The following is a 13,669-nucleotide window of genomic DNA, read 5'->3' as shown; positions in this document are numbered from 1 at the left end:
CAGTTTAATCTGAGCAGCAGGGAAAGGACCGGGCTCGTCTGACCCTTTGAAGCCAGCTGCATTTTAAAACGGTGCCAATCACTCTCAAGTATTGGGTCTGTCTCTCCCCGGTTGGCTGTGAAAGGATCTCATGCCAACCAGGTTAATACGTAAGAGACAAAACAGGCCAGAAAAAGCGTAACTAGGGGACAACTCGGTGACCCTGTGAAACAGGGCGGGGCAGTGTGAAATAAATGGCACGTTGGCAATCCCAGGTGTCTGCAATAACTGGGCAGGTAGAGTATCAGTAGCAGAGAATAAAGGAGCCGCCAGCAGGCGGGGATTTTTGCGTGGTAGAGAAAGGAAAGAGTTAATGGTTTTCCCTCCCTCCCTTTACCTGGGAGATGAACCTGGCGAAGCCGCCCGTCTGCTGGGATAAGGGCAGGCTGAGCCGGGATCCATTTCCCTCTTTGCAATCTCCACGGAGAAAGCTTTGCACCCGAGTCTGTCATTTGGGCGGAGCCAGCTGGTTTATTAAGATCCCACTGTTTTTCCCCAGAGGGGGGAAGATACTTTTAAATTAAAAAGGACATCGAGGCTGCGGCGGGGATACCAGATTGCAGCAGCCATTTGGGGAGTCAAACCAATTGTCTCTTGCCCCTCTGCTTGGGTTTGCTCCGTCTAGTACAGGATCTTTTCAGGGGGAATAAGGAAGAACACCACATTTATTAGTAATAGATGTATTCATTAACACTGTATTATATGCATATAATATCTTACACTCACACACACACACAAACACACTCCGTCTTGTTGTTACCAATTAGTTGCTCCCGTTAACTTCACTGGCCAGGTGAGTTAGATGGGGGAGGGGGTGGAGCCGGGCTTCTGCCAATCTGGATCGATGCTCCCATGTTGACAAGACGAGACCCGGGGTCCTCTGCAAGACACCTCACTTTTATAGCAGCTTTCCTCTTATGCAAATCTATACCAGATTCAAACTCTGTGTCTGTGTCCATTGGTCCTTTGTGCTGCTTTCTTTTGAGTGTTGTCCCAATGCTGCAAAGAGGGTGTTTCCAAAAGAAGGTGCTTGCTTCTAACCCCCGAGGCCGTCGGTATGTCTGCTTGTCTTTAATGAGCCCACTTGACACGTTTTATTGTCCTTGGGTCTGGCTCCCAGCCCCTCTCCAACAGTTGAGGCTGTCTGGAGGTGCTGCCTTCCATGCCTTGCTCATCCACACCTTATTCATTCAACAGGGCAATTGATTAAGAGGGGGGGGTGGGGGGGAGAGAGCTCTTGTTCTACTGCTAGCAAAAAGAATTTTTTCTTCTATCTTATTCTATTCTTAGGGGCTATAATATTATACCAAGGGTAATGCAAAGTTTCTAAATGAGGCTTTGATACAAAGTTCCATGAAAACAGAGGTCACACGTGGGTAGACCCACCACAAGGTTATATGAAGAGGCACAATGTAAAGTCATATGAAAATTATCAGAGATTTATCTACAGCACCGCACTGGGGTATTGGAGCCAGCCCTGATGGAGGGTACAGTGTCTCTGCCCCGCTGTGGCTCATCCCACCTCTCTGCCCACGCAGGACATCGTGGGTTCCCACCCTCCCAACCACGGCCTGTCAGCCCTGGAGCACCTGGCCCTGGAGAACACCCTGCAGATGCTAGAGCTCACCAGCCGCATTGACATTCCCCGCGACGTAGAGGCGCTCAAGTGGGTACCACTAAGGGGGTGGCAGTGTGGGTGCATGGTGCTGTACGGAGCCGTCGCCCCCCAGTGGTGGTGGCTTGTACTGGGGGGCGGGTAGGGTGGCAGAGTCAGAGCTTGGGAGAGGGGCTGCTGTGGGGCTTTGGCCCCCTGGTGGTGGCAGTTTGTACTGCAGAGGGCAGAGTCAGGGCTCTGGGGGGCTGTCACCCCAGCAGTGCTGCAGTGACCCATGGCACCAGTGCGGGGGCCTGTACCTCTGCACTCTGGCCTGCAGGTTCCGCTACGAGAGCGCCCGCCTGGAGACCTGACAGGGCCGCCAGCAGCCCTTCCCTCGGTCCGGGGCCTGATACAGGTGAGTGGGGACATGGGGAGGGGCAGGCAGGGCTGCATCTGGGGGCTGGGCAGTCCCAACGGGTAGGATATAGCGTGGTGGGAGGGGTGGCACATCTGGGGGCTGGAGGTTCCGGGGGCTGGGATATAGCGGGGGAGGGGAGTGTATCTCAGTGCTGGGGGGCCACAGGGACTGCAGGGGGACCTCAGGGCCATATCTCCAGCTGGGATATAGTGGGGGAGGGGGTAGTGTCCCCTGGCCCCTCCTTACCTGCTCCCTCCCCCTGGCTGCAGGAAGGCTGGAGCAGGTGTGAGGAGCTGTGGGTGCAACAGCTCCCCCTACAGGCCCGGGAGCAGCGCGGCACGGCCCAGCTGGCCTCCCTCCTGCAGGAGATGCACCGGCTGCTGGCGGACGGCTCGGAGTGCGCCATCCTCACCAGGTAGCTGCCCCAGCCCCTGGGAGACACCCTGCCTTCTGGGCTCACCCCTGCACAGTTGGTGACCACCCACTCCTGGGAGACCGTCCCCTGCTGGGGAGACTTCCCGCTCCAGGGGTCCCCCTGCGCTGTGAGGGCCCCCTGGAGAGCGCTCCCTGTTGGGGAGACTACCCTGTTCCGTGGGGTCCCCCGTGCTGTTGGGGCCTGTGGTGGGCACCCCCTGCCGGGGAGACATCCCCACCACCCAGGGTCCCTCCTGCACAGTCTGTGACCACCCACCCCCGGGAGAGTGCCCCCTGCTGGGAAGATTCCCTGCCCATGTGGTCCCCCCCGCCCCAGACCTACAGAGTGCGCCCCCTGCTGGTCCCCATCCGCCCGCTGAGCCGGCCTATCCCGCCCGGCCCCCAGGGCAGTGCTGGAGCTGGAGCTGCGGGCTGTGCGGCTGCCGGGAGCTGGAGCGGGAGGCAAGTGCCCGCCACGCTGAGCTGCAGGCCTTGCAGAGCAAGCGGCAGCGCATCTTGGACTTCCGCCACCTGGTGGTGAGTACGTGGAGGGGGGGAATCTGGGGGTTAGAGCAGGGCAGCCTCTGGACATGGGATCTGCCTGGGGGGTAGGGGGACAATAGGGCACACACTAGGATATGGGCGGGGTTGGCTGGGAAGGGGCCCATGGGTGGGGGATTCTTGGAGGGGGATCCACAGGGTACCTGGCTGGCCTAGGGTCTCAGGATTGCTGCTCCGTAGCTCTCTTTCCCACACCTCGCTGGATTCCCTCGGGGCATCTTCCCAGTCAGGGACGTCACTCTGGGGATCAAAGTCCCACTCTCCTGCCCTTACCGCTGCCATCTGGCGGTTTGCGAATCCCAGCCTTTGTTTAAGGTGCTGGATAAGGGACTCGCATCGGCTGTGATTAGCGGGGAGAGCTTTACTTTGTTCTATGGTTAACCTCTTGACCATGCCTTGCAATATTTGATTTTCTTTTTCTATTTTTTCCTTTTCCCCGACCTGTTCCTCTAACTTCTTTTCTCTTTGTTTGCCCTCCCTGATTGCCTCCCGGAGAGGGTCTAACTGGCTTTGCACCCCTGTCGCTACCACTTTCCATCTTTCTGCCTCTTTTTCCATATGAGTGAATTTTTCATGCAGGGAGGCATTCTCCTCCTGGCAGGATGCCAAGCGGGAGTATAAATCCCTGCATGCGTCCCACAAAAGCCAGATTGCTGCTGAATCCCTTTTAGTTGGAGTAGGCTTGTACAGGATTATATACCTTGCCAGCCTATCCTCCAAATCTGAAATAGTACACACATCTCCCAGCCCCCCTTCCGTCCACGGGCTGTGTCCAAACCTCTGTAGTACTTGTTTAAAGGGTGTGGGCTCTTGGACAAAAGACAGCGTTCCCTGTTTTTTTCTAAAGATGTCTTTAGACTGTGTCTTCCCAAACATTTTCCCTAACAAGTGTGCCATAGCCAAGTACAACACAGGAAACCAAGCTGATAAATATCAGAACACTATAACCTCCAATTCCTAAAGAAGTGACTTACAAATAGCAATTTTCCCTTTTTAACTCCTGAAGGAACAACTTAACCCTTTCTGGGCCAGAGGAAGAGACACCAAGTCTCCCTCTGTATTACTCTGTCTGCTACCACCGAGGGTTCATACATCAATTATACAAATCCTTCCCCGGATTAGATCCTTCCCCGGATCAGAGTGAGAAACACTAAGTTCTCCTCTTTAGCTCAGCCTTGCTACGGCTGAGGGTGTATGTACCTCTACAACACAATTGAAACCTAAACTCCTATATCCTTCAGAGTTTGGTTAGATCCTTCCCCGGATCACAGTGAGAAACACAATTTAAACCTAAACTCCTATATCCTTCAGAGTTTGGTTAATTAACTGAAAGTTTACGCTCTTTTTCCTCTAGTGCCAGGCTTGCTAAAGCTGGCGGTGTGCACACCAGTTTATAATAACTGTGGATTCTATGCTTGCTCCCCCTTTCGCATTCTCCACCAATAATGTTGTCCCACAAACTTATACAGGATCGTTTTAGGGGTCAAGGCAAAGATGCCACATTTATTATTAATCTGTAACTATTAACAAATACCTCAATGCTTATACACATACAGTCACACACACACACACACACACACACACACACACCCCAAAATGTTCTGCAGCTGCTGGATAGTTACCAGTCCTGAGTGTAGTTTGAGTTCTCAGCTTGGGATCGTAGCTCGTGACAGCTAACTGGCCAGGAGAGCTGAGCACGAGGGGGAGCCGGGTCTCTGTCGGGCGCGCACCGATGCTCCTTGATGTTGATAGCAGAACGTTACCCAAAGTCTCTCATTTCACCCTTCCTTTTTTATAGGAGTTTTTGGATTCAAAGTCTCTAGGTCTCGCTGTGTCACGCCGCCTCTGGGTTTGACTTGATCACCCGTCAATTGCAGGCGACTGTCAGCCTGGGACCTGGCTTTGATCTTCCTTCTGTTGTTTCTTTTTAAGGTGGAGGCTTCTTGCTTGAGTTAGGGCTGTTGTCTAGTTCTTCAGCCTTTGGTATTTGAACTTTATCTCATCAGGACGGGCTGGTGCTGGAGGTTGATTCTATCACCCATACATCCCTCATTCACACATCTTAACTAGACTAATAAAATTACAGCAGGGTTTGCAAAAATGAAGGTTGCAGCAAGCCCTTACAAAATGGAGTAAGCGTTTTAAAATGGGGTTTGAATTACAATATGGCACAGAAGTTACAATGTAGCAAAATGGCAAGTGTAATGAAAGTTACAATGTAGTAACAGAAGTTACAATGGTACAGTGGATAACTTAAAAACAATTTCATTCACATTGGTTCTACAGTACCAATGCTGTACTACCCTGGCAGGCGGCTGTGACGACGGGGCCCCGCAGCCCTTCCCGGGGAGCAGGGGGGGAGGTGGGCTGGGGTGCCTGGTGAGGATGGGGGGGTGCCGGAGAGTGGGGGGTTCAGGGGCTGATCCTTGGCTGCCCTGACCCAGTCGTCCCCCGCCTCCAGGTCCCAGCAGGTCCCGGCCCACGAGCTCTCCATCCATAGGCTGGGCCGGACGGCGCTCGCCCAGCACCGGGCCTTCCTCACTGTGTGCCAGGCTTCCGGCTTCCCTCTCTACAAGGTGAGACGCACACTTGGTGGAGCAATGGGGCAGGGAGTGGGGAGGTCTCCGCACAGGGCAGGAGTGAGACCCTCTTCTGGGGGGAGATGGGATGGGGGGCCCTGGAGGAGGGGGTGGGGCAGGAGCACCTCCCTAGTTTATTCTGCATTAAACCTCTCTAGAGCCCCATGGGGAGTGATCTTGGGCGGGAGGGGGAAGGCCCTGTCTCCCCTCACCCCCCGTCTCTGTCTGTCTCTGCCCCAGGCCCTGGAGCACCTCCTGCCCCACATGGCTGAGCTGAAGAAGGAGCTGCTGGCCCTGCGTGCCCAGCTGGGCTACAAGAGCCAGGCGCTGGCCAGTCTGCAGCAGCGCCAGGGCTCCCCAGGGACCGACGCACAAGGTGAGATCCCCTCCATGGCTCCAGACGGACAGGGGGACGCCCCCCCCCACCTGAGGACCCTTCCCAGGGTCTGCAAGGGGCACGAGCCGGCCTGAGGGGCGGCAGGACCATGGCATCCACCCAGCAGCTCAGCACACCCCTCCCCCCGCCCCCCAAAGCCATAACTCCTCCAGGCCTCTCTGACGTCTCTTCCCCCAGCCCTGGTGCAGGCCCTGCGGGACCACGACCGGGAGCAGGCCAGAGCCCTGGGGCCGCGGATCCAGCTGGTGATGGAGCAGTGCAGGCAACGCATCGAGCGTTATTATTCTCTAATAAAATTTAAATCTTGATTTTTATCAGTTTAATCCTCATTTATTCATAGAATCATAGAATATCAGGGTTGGAAGGGACCTCAAGAGGTCATCTAGTCCAACCCCCTGCTCAAAGCAGGACCAATTCCCAGCTAAATCATCCCAGCCAGGGCTTTGTCAAGCCAGGCCTTAAAAACCTCCAAGGAAGGAGACTCCATCACCTCCCTAGGTAACGCATTCCAGTGTTTCACCACTCTCCTAGTGAAATAGTTTTTCCTGATATCCAACCTGGACCTCCCCCACTGCAACTTGAGACCATTGCTCCTTGTTCTGTCATCTGCCACCACTGAGAACAGCCGAGCTCCATCCTCTTTGGAACCCCCCTTCAGGTAGTTGAAGGCTGCTATCAAATCCCCCCTCATTATTCTCTTCTGGAGACTAAACAATCCCAGTTCCCTCAGCCTCTCCTCATAAGTCATGTGCTCCAGACCCCTAATCATTTTTGTTGCCCTCCGCTGGACTCTTTCCAATTCTTCCACATCCTTCTTGTAGTGTGGGGCCCAAAACTGGACACAGTATTCCAGATGAGGCCTCACCAATGTCGAATAAAGGGGAACGATCACGTTCCTCGATCTGCTGGCAATGCCCCTACTTATACAGCCCAAAATGCCGTTAGCCTTCTTGGCAACAAGAGCACACTGTTGACTCATATCCAGCTTCTCGTCCACTGTGACCCCTAGGTCCTTTTCTGCAGAACTGCCACCTAGCCATTCGGTCCCTAGTCTGTAGCAGTGCATGGGATTCTTCCGTCCTAAGTGCAGGACTCTGCACTTGTCCTTGTTGAACCTCATCAGGTTTTTTTCGGCCCAATCCTCTAATTTGTCTAGGTCCCTCTGTATCCGATCCCTACCCTCTAGTGTATCTACCATGCCTCCTAGTTTAGTGTCATCTGCAAACTTGCTGAGAGTGCAGTCCACACCATCCTCCAGATCATTAATAAAGATATTAAACAAAACCGGCCCCAGGACCGACCCTTGGGGCACTCCGCTTGAAACTGGCTGCCAACTAGACATGGAGCCATTGATCGCTACCCGTTGAGCCCGACGATCTAGCCAGCTTTCTATCCACCTTACAGTACATTCATCCAGCCCATACTTCTTTAACTTGGTGGCAAGAATACTGTGGGAGACCGTATCAAAAGCTTTGCTAAAGTCAAGGAATAACACATCCACTGCTTTCCCCTCATCCACAGAGCCAGTTATCTCATCATAGAAGGCAATTAGGTTTGTCAGGCACGACTTCCCCTTCGTGAATCCATGCTGACTGCTCCTGATCACTTTCCTCTCCTCTAAATGTTTCATAATTGATTCCTTGAGGACCTGCTCCATGATTTTTCCAGGGACTGAGGTGAGGCTGACTGGCCTGTAGTTCCCCGGATCCTCCTCCTTCCCTTTTTTAAAGATGGGCACTACATTAGCCTTTTTCCAGTCATCTGGGACCTCCCCCGATCGCCATGAGTTTTCAAAAATAATGGCTAATGGCTGTGCAATCACATCCGCTAACTTCTTTAGCACCCTTGGATGCAGCGCATCCGGCCCCATGGACTTGTGCACGTCCAGTTTTTCTAAATAGTCCCGAACCACTTCTTTCTCCACAGAGGGCTGGTCACCTTCTCCCCATGCTGTACTGCCCAGTGCAGCAATCTGGGAGCTGACCTTGTGCGTGAAGACAGAGGCAAAAAAATCATTGAGTACATTAGCTTTTTCCACATCCTCGGTCACTAGGTTGCCTCCCTCATTCAGTAAGGGGCCCACACTTTCCTTGACTTTCTTCTTGTTGCTAACATACCTGAAGAAACCCTTCTTGTTACTCTTAACATCTCTTGCTAACTGCAACTCCAAGTGTGATTTGGCCTTCCTGATTTCACTCCTGCACGCCTGAGCAATATTTTTATACTCCTCCCTGGTCATTTGTCCAATCTTCCACTTCTTGTAAGCTTCTTTTTTGCGTTTAAGATCAGCAAGGATTTCACTGTTTAGCCAAGCTGGTCTCCTGCCATATTTACTATTCTTTCTACACATCGGGATGGTTTGTTCCTGCAACCTCAATAAGGATTCTTTAAAATACAGCCAGCTCTCCTGGACCCCTTTGCCCTTCATGTTATTCTCCCAGGGGATCCTGCCCATCTGTTCCCTGAGGGAGTCAAAGTCTGCTTTTCTGAAGTCCAGGGTCCGTATTCTGCTGCTCTCCTTTCTTCCTTGTGTCAGGATCCTGAACTCGACCTTCTCATGGTCACTGCCTCCCAGGTTCCCATCCACTTTTGCTTCCCCTACTAGTTCTTCCCTGTTTGTGAGTAGCAGGTCAAGAAAAGCTCTGCCCCTAGTTGGTTCCTCCAGCACTTGCACCAGGAAATTGTCCCCTACACTTTCCAAAAATTTCCTGGATTGCCTGTGCACCGCTGTATTGCTCTCCCAGCAGATATCAGGGTTATTAAAGTCTCCCATGAGAACCAGGGCCTGCGATCTAGCAACTTCTGCTAGTTGCCAGAAGAAAGCTTTGTCCACCTCATCCCCCTGGTCTGGTGGTCTATAGCAGACTCCAACCACGACATCACCCTTGTTGCTCACACTTCTCAACTTTATCCAGAGACTCTCAGGTTTTTCTGCAGTTTCATACCGGAGCTCTGAGCAGTCATACTCCTCTCTTACATACAACGCAACTCCCCCACCTTTTCTGCCCTGCCTGTCCTTCCTGAACAGTTTATATCCATCCATGACAGTACTCCAGTCATGTGAGTTATCCCACCAAGTCTCTGTTATTCCAATCGCATCATAGTTCCCTGACTGTGCCAGGACTTCCAGTTCTCCCTGCTTGTTTCCCAGGCTTCTTGCATTTGTGTATAGGCACTTAAGATAACTCATCGATCGTCCCTCTTTCTCAGCATGAGACAGGAGTCCTCCCCTCTTGCGCTCTCCTGCTTGTGCTTCCTCCCAGGATCCCATTTCCCCACTTACCTCAGGGCTTTGGTCTCCTTCCCCCGGTGAACCTAGTTTAAAGCCCTCCTCACTAGGTTAGCCAGCCTGCTGGCGAAGATGCTCTTCCCTCTCTTCGTTAGGTGGAGCCCGTCTCTGCCTAGTACTCCTTCTTCTTGGAACACCATCCCATGGTCGAAGAATCCAAAGCCTTCTCTCCGACACCACCTGCATAGCCATTCGTTGACTTCCACGATTCGACGGTCTCTACCCCGGCCTTTTCCTTGCACAGGGAGGATGGACAAGAACACCACTTGTGCCTCAAACTCCTTTATCCTTCTTCCCAGAGCCACATAGTCTGCAGTGATCCGCTCAAGGTCATTCTTGGAACTATCATTGGTGCCCATGTGGAGAAGCAGGAAGGGGTAGCGATCCGAGGGCTTGATGAGTCTCGGCAGTCTCTCCGTCACATCGTGTATCTTAGCTCCTGGCAAGCAGCAGACTTCTCGGTTTTCCCGGTCGGGGCGGCAGATAGATGACTCAGTCCCCCTGAGGAGGGAGTCCCCGACCACCACCACCCTCCTCCTCCTCTTGGGAGTGGTGGTCGTGGAACCCCCATCCCTAGGACAGTGCATCTTTTGCCTTCCAATCGGTGGAGTCTCCTTCTGCTCCCTTCCCTCAGATGGGTCATCTAGTCCACTCTCCGCATTAGTACCTGTAGAGAGAACATGGAAACGATTGCTCACCTGTATCTCCATTGCTGGTGCATGGATGCTCCTCTTTCTTCTTCTGGAGGTCACATGCTGCCAAACCTCCTCACAATCCTTCTGTCCCTGCTGCGCCTGCTCTGAATCTTCAGAACATTGTGGCCGTAGAAGCATCTCCTGACGTCTGTCCAGGAAATCTTCATTTTCCCTTATGCAACGCAGAGTCGACACTCGTTTCTCCAGCCCTCGAACCTTCTCTTCCAATATGGAGACCAGCTTGCACTTTGTACAGACAAAGTCGCTTCTGTCCTGTGGAAGAAAGACAAACATGGCACAACCTGTGCAGGTTACAACAGCTGATCGCTCACCTTCCATATCACCGTCCTCTTAAGAGCTTCCTCAACTGTTGCAGGAACTACTCGGAGAAACCTGCAGATGAAAGCCTCAGTGAGCTCTCCCCAAGCGAGCTCCCAGTCAAACTCCCGCTGTTAGCCTCTGCTGTTCGCCGCTCAGCTGGTTCGCTGCTGACTGCCCTTATATACCAGTCAGGCCCACTCAAGGCCCACCTGGAACAAAGCACTCCCAATTCACACTTTTCAAACAAGCAAGCAAGCAATCAAGCACACGGTCAAACTGACCAACTGTCCCAGCAGCAGACACTCAGATACTCACCAACACAGCCCCCCTAATGCAGCACTTAGCGTACCTCCTATACGATTCTATACGATTAAGCCGCTACCTTAATCTATATAGCACTATATCTGCTACACTAAGCACAAGCAGTGGGCATGAATCCTACTACTCCTAAAACTCAGCCCAAACTGCTGGCCTCTACTCCAGCATGCCACCGGGCCCCGCCACTGCCAACTCTACCGAGAGTGGTCCTCAGGGCGCTTCCCGAGAAAGACCCCAGGGGTCTCCAAGCCACAGCAAGTCACCAGCTGCAGAGGAAAAGAGGGAGTGGGGGAAAGACCCCCCAGATGCTACCACAGGAAGCTCCCGTATCCTGAGACCAGCCTGCAGGGACATCAGGGAGAGGAGGAACATCCACCCCGCTCCTCAGCCACAGCGAGGTCACCCCGCCATGGTCCTGCCGCCGGTAGACTCTCCGGCCGACCAGCAGCTGCAACCACCTGGAGCCTGCCCTGCCGTACTTCTGCCGCCAGGGAAGCCCCTCGCAGATGGCCAGCTGCAGGGTGCCCGCCACACCATGCGGCTATCACGGACCGGCCGCCGGAGAACCCCGCTGCCCAGCTGCTGCTCCTCCCGCCAGGGGACTGCTTCCTTGGATCCCAGCCGCCTGGGAAACCCTCCGGCGCCCAGCTGCTGCTCCGGATGCCGGGTAAGTGCCCCAGAGAACCCCAGGACTTACCCGCACGTGGAGACTCTCCCACAGCCCCCCCACCGCCCATGCCGCCGGGGGACCCCTGCCCTGCGTCCCAGCCGCTGCCCCATGTGCGGACTGGGGACCCCTGCGGCGTGTCCAAGCCGCCGCCGCCGCCTGGGACGTCGAGCGACCTCAGCTCCGCTCCCCGGCTGCCGCTTCCTGAGCAGTCCGGGGAGCCATGCGGCGAGCTCCAGCCGCCGCCGCCCGGGACGCCATGGGACCCCTGCCCCGCGTCTGGACCGCCGCTCCCTGGGCAGCCCAGGGAGCCACGTGGCGCGCCCTGGCCGGCGCTGCTGGGGCCACCAGGGGACCCCTGCCCCACTCCCTGCCCGCCGCCGTCCCTGCCCGGGCTGGCGTGGGACCCCTGCCCCGCTCCCCGGCTGCCGCTTCCCGAGCAGTCCGGGGAGCCATGTGGCGTGCTCAGGGAGCCCTGCGGTGTGCTGCCACCGCCCAGGACTCCAGGTGACCCCTGCCCCGCGCCTTGGCCGCTGCCCCCCGGGCAGCTAGGAGAGCCCCGCGGCGCACTTTGGCTGCCGCTGCCGGGGCCGTTGAGAGACCCCTGCCCTGCTCCTTGGCCGCTCTGGCCCGAGTGGACCCGTGGCGCGCCGCAGCCGCTGCCGCCCGGGTCACTCTGGGACCCCTGCCCCGCTCCCCGGCTGCCACTGACCGAGCAGTCCGGGGAGCCCTGCGGCGTGCCCTGGCCGCCACCCGGGACGCCGGGGGACCCCTGCCCCGCGCCCTGGCCGCTGTCCCCCAGGCAGCCCAGAGATCCACGTGGCACGCTCCGGCCGCCGCTGCCGGGGGACCCATGCTCCGGCTGCCTCTCCCCGAGCAGCCTGGGGAGCCCCGTGGTGTGCTCCAGCCGCCGCCGCCCCTCGGGACGCCGGGCAACCCCAGCCCCGCTCCCCAGCCGCTGCTGCTCGACCGCCATGGGGAGCCGCACCACCTGCCCCAACCATCGCTGCCTGAGCCCCTGGGGGTCTCCTGCACCGTGCCGCTGCAGCCTATGCAGCCAGGGGACCCCCACCACCTGCCCCGGCCGCCACCGCCCGAGCGGCCGGGGGCTTCCCACCCTGTGCTCCAGCCACCAATGCACACAACGTCCGTGGAGCTCCCTGATGCGCCCCAGCAGATGAGACCCCGGCCCGCCGCCTACCAGCTGCCACAGAGTCCGAGAGAATCGCCCACCCGCCACTCGACGCTCCAGCTGCCGAACGATCCCTACGCAGTCCATCAGCCGCTTCAGCCGCCGGGAGACCTCGCAACCACTCCACTACTGCCCCAGCAGCTAGGGACCCCCCCCACGCTCCTGTTGCCCCAGCCAACAAGCGACTCCCACACCGCCCAGCAGCAGCTGCACCCATCGACCACTCCCCCCACATGTCCCTCAGTCACCTCGGGAACTCTGCGCTTGCACACTAAGAAATGGGCAGTAGCCCACGAAAGCTTATGCTCTAATACATTTGTTAGTCTCTAAGGTGCCACAAGGACTCCTGTTCTTTTTGCGGATACAGACTAACACGGCTGCTGCTCTGAAACCTGCCTGCGTGCAAGCCATCGTTCTTGGGAAGTCCTTTGCTGGCAACATTTGCAGTGCTGACTCACAGTCCTCAAGATCAAGCCCTTAGAAGAGAGAACTGTGACTGCAAATCAGAGGTCATCTAGTCCAACCCCCTGCATCCTTCCTGGGACTCTCAGTCCTCTTCTAAGGGCTTGATCTTGTATTACTGAAGTCAGTGGGAGTTTTACCACTTGTTTTGCTTGGATCTGGACTGGTTCCATACTGGAGCTCCTAGAACAGTCCTCTCTCCTCCATGTGATCTCATCCTGCTCCCTGCATAACAACAGGAATATTTTCACAAGGGGAAAAGAATGGAACAATTCTCTCCTATGGGGGGGGTAACACTGCTGAGAGACAGTGACCCAAAGACCCCACTTCCATAACATGAAAAAGCCAATCTTTTCAAAATTTTATGAAAGAGTAGAATAGAAATGAAAAAAGCAGTTGCTCAAGTAGGTAAACCCCCATCAAAAAAAAAAAAACATACAAAACAATCAAACAGTTTGAGCACCAATAGATCACAAAAGATTTTTTTCTATTTTTTTCAACAACCATGTTCTCCCCGGAGGGAGGCGCACCACACCTGGAAGTACTGCAATACCAGGCTGATGCATGGAGTGGAAGGAGCAAGCTCCTATTCCATCTCCCTGTTCCAAAAATCCGTTTAATATAAAGTTCTCACATCGAGAACATATCAGATATTAAACTGATAAGAACAGATTTAAATTTTATTAGAGAATATTTAAAGAAATAAACGATACAGAAAAT

The 13,669-nt window shown here is 55.1% G+C and overlaps 1 protein-coding gene and 1 non-coding gene across 2 annotated transcripts in view; both read right to left on the bottom strand.

Moving 5' to 3' along the window:
• Positions 1-13,669, bottom strand: part of LOC128826928 (uncharacterized) — a 303,519-nt gene that overhangs the window by 195,530 nt on the left and 94,320 nt on the right. The window lies entirely within an intron of this gene.
• LOC128827559 (U2 spliceosomal RNA) lies at positions 13,469-13,653 on the bottom strand. Its single transcript, XR_008442987.1, has one exon. It is a non-coding gene; the product is annotated as a U2 spliceosomal RNA (small nuclear RNA).

This window comes from Malaclemys terrapin, chromosome 21 (genome assembly GCF_027887155.1).
Source record: "Malaclemys terrapin pileata isolate rMalTer1 chromosome 21, rMalTer1.hap1, whole genome shotgun sequence".
Classification (NCBI taxonomy): Eukaryota; Metazoa; Chordata; order Testudines; family Emydidae; genus Malaclemys; species Malaclemys terrapin.
The sequence above is the reverse complement of the archived record's forward strand: the minus strand, read 5'-3'. Positions and strand labels throughout refer to the sequence as shown.